The sequence below is a fragment of the Chrysochloris asiatica genome, unplaced genomic scaffold, assembly GCF_000296735.1.
Source record: "Chrysochloris asiatica unplaced genomic scaffold, ChrAsi1.0 scaffold00123, whole genome shotgun sequence".
Lineage (NCBI taxonomy): Eukaryota > Metazoa > Chordata > Mammalia > Afrosoricida > Chrysochloridae > Chrysochloris > Chrysochloris asiatica.
Genome location: NW_006408641.1, coordinates 1,131,273 through 1,134,473, shown reverse-complemented (window position 1 = coordinate 1,134,473; position 3,201 = coordinate 1,131,273).

The window sequence follows — 3,201 nt, the reverse complement described above, 5'->3', positions numbered from 1 at the left end:
CAGAAATACTCATCTTTCTCCCACAGAACAGGTGGTAGTTTCCAGCTGCTGTCCTTGGCAGTTAGCAGCCCAACCCCGAACCCACTATACTCCCAGAGCTCCTGCTTTCCTTCTCCTCCCCAATTAAATTGGATGAATCAAAAACTCTGCTAAAGGCACTGACAAAGAGAAAGCAAAAACAAACAAGCAAACAGCAAAACACAAAACAGCAAGACTAGGCTAGCTTGAGCCACAGAATTTAGGGCAGTACGTTCTAACTATTCCTAGAGGAACAGCATTTCTTAACCAAATCAAGAATGAAAATTATTAGGTCTCAACTCACATTTGTTGTTTGCTGCTGTGGAGTCGCTCCCGGACTCATGGTGACTCCTGAGCAAGACAGAGAGAAACCCTCCTCTTCCATGATTGGTTTCAGATCAGACCACTGCGCTACAGAGGGTTTTTATTGGCTGATTTTCAGTAGCTTGCCAGGACTGTTTTATTAGTCCATCTAAATACGGATGCTATTCTGAGACATGTTCCACATCATAGTAACATGCGATCCTCCAATGACAGACAAGTGGTGGATGTGGATAAGGTTCATTGGGTAGGAATAGAATCCAGTCTCACCCATGAAGCAGAGAGTTCTACCACTGAACTATCACCACTTCCTTTTAATGAATTAAAAGCTGTGAAAGATGTAGGGGGCGGCCCTCAGTAATTGGTATTTTAACAAGTCCTCCAGGTGCTACTCATACATACTCAATTGAGAACAATTGGATTCAGCTGGAATGAGGAGTGGTTAACAAGAGGTACCAACAAACTTCCAGTAATAGTCTCACTGTGAGAAAAAGAACAGCAGTATTTGGTAGGCTGAAGGTCCCTCCTCAAGGAGCTTAGTGGTTATGAATCAGGCTACGAACCACAAGGTCAGCAGTTCGAAACTACCAGCTGTTCCGCGGAAAAAGATGAGGTTTTCTGCTCCCGTAAAGATTTGAAGCCTCGGAAACCCTGTACAGGGTCACTATAAGTCAGAACCGAATCCACAGCACATAACCAACCAACCAATCATACATAGTCCCTTCTCAAAAACAAACTCTGCATTAAGAGAGATATGCAACATACAAGTGAAAAAAACGGAAGGGCTTACACCTACATTTGAATGTTAGACTGTCCTAAAGTATTTAGCTGTCTTCCTATAGTCACTAAAAAGAGCAGAAACTAATGTTCACGTTCATTTTTCTTAGATTCAAAGATGATAAACAATCGGTATACTAGGAGAAAATAAACCATAGATTGGGAAGAAAACTAAAAGAACGAGTAAGCAAGAGAGTTTTTTTTCTTTTTCTATTTAACTTTTTATCGTTAATTAAGTGCAGATTTACAGAGCATATCATAAGATTTACATTCAACAAATAATACAATTTGCTTCACTGCAATGATTACAATCGCCTCAATGCAACAGCCCTCAACGTCCTTCCTCCCTACAATTCATTCTAGTTTCCGTTCCACACTCCTTCCTAACCTTTAGGAACTTTGTTCTTTGGTAAATGTTGAGCTTCTGATCTTGAATGCGTCACCCTCCCATGATGAGTGTACTTGTCTACTGCTTGGCTGAAGGATACCTGGTAGTGTAATGGGTTATGCATTTGGCTGCTAACCACAAAGTTAGAAGTTTGAATCAACTAACCAGTCTGTGGGAGAAAGATGAGACCTTACGCTCTTCTAAATATTTACAGCCTTAGAAACAGTGTTTCTGAATCGAAGTATGCTTATTATCTTCATATGGTAGTTAATGAGGTTTCTAATGAGTCTTCCTCCAGTCCTGATACAATGCTCTTCTTCATGTATTCCAGTTTCTCAGATTATTTGTAAGTATACAGATTTAATAAGTATGGTGAAAGAATACAGCCCTGCCATACACCTTTTCTGATTTTAAACCAATCAGTATTCCCTTGTTATCTTAGGATCACTGCATTTTGGTCTATGTGCAGGTTCCTCATGAGCAATATTAAGTGTTCTGTAATTCCCATTCTTCACAATGTTATCCATAACTTGTTATGATTCATGCAGCCAAAAGCCTTTGCATAGTGCATGAAGCACAGGTATTCCTGGTATTCTCTGCTTGCAGCCCATATCCACCTGATGTTAGCAATGATACCCCTTGTTTCATGGCCCCATCTAAATGTGGCTTGAACCTTTGGAAGTTCTCTGTCAATGTACCTTTGCAACTGTTGAACTATCTACAGAAAAGTTTACTTGCATGTGATACTAATGATACTGTATGTTGATTTCCATATTTTGTTGGGTCACCTTTCTTTTGAATGGACACAAATATGGATCTCTTACCATCAGTTGGCCAGGTAGCTGTCTTCCAAATTTCTTAACATAGATGAAAGAATGCTCTCAGTGTTGCATCAGGTTGTTGAAAGATTTCAATCTGTATACTGTTCAGTTCTGGAGTGTTATTTTTCACCATTGCATTCAGTGAAGGCTTGTACTTCTTCCTTCAATAATACCATTGGATCTAAATTATATGATACTTCTGAAAATGATTTAGCATTGACCAACTGTTTTTGGCATAGTGACTTTGTGTATTCCTTCTATCTTTTATTGATGTTTCCTGACTGTATTCAGTATTGTGCCCATAGAATCCTTCAACACTGCAACTCAAGACAATATTTTCTTCAGCTCTTTCATTTTGAGAAATGCTGAGTGTGTTCTTTCCTTTCTGTTTTCTAACTCCATTTCATTACACTATTTGACTTTATCTCTTCGAGCTGTCCTTTGAAATGTCTGTTCAGTTCTTTTCCTTCCTTATTTCTTCTAGTCCCTTTACTTTCTCTATGCTGAGGAGAAAGTTACAGTTTCTTCTGACATCCACTATTGTCTTTTCTTTTTTTTTTTCACCCATATTTTTAATGAACTTTAACTTTCTTCATGTATGATGTTCTTAATGTCATCTCTGATCTTTAATGATTATTGTCTAACATACCAAATCTGTTCTTGAGATGCTCACTAAATTCAGTTGGCTCTTGTGGATTTGTTTTAACTTTCTTCAGCTTCAGACTGAACTTGCATATCAGTAATTAATGGTCTGTGTCACAGTTGAGTCCTTGCCTTGTTTTGGATGATGATATTAAGCTTTACCATTATCTCTTCCAATCAATGTGGTCAATTTGATACCTGTGAATTCCATCTGGTACAGTTCATATATAGTCA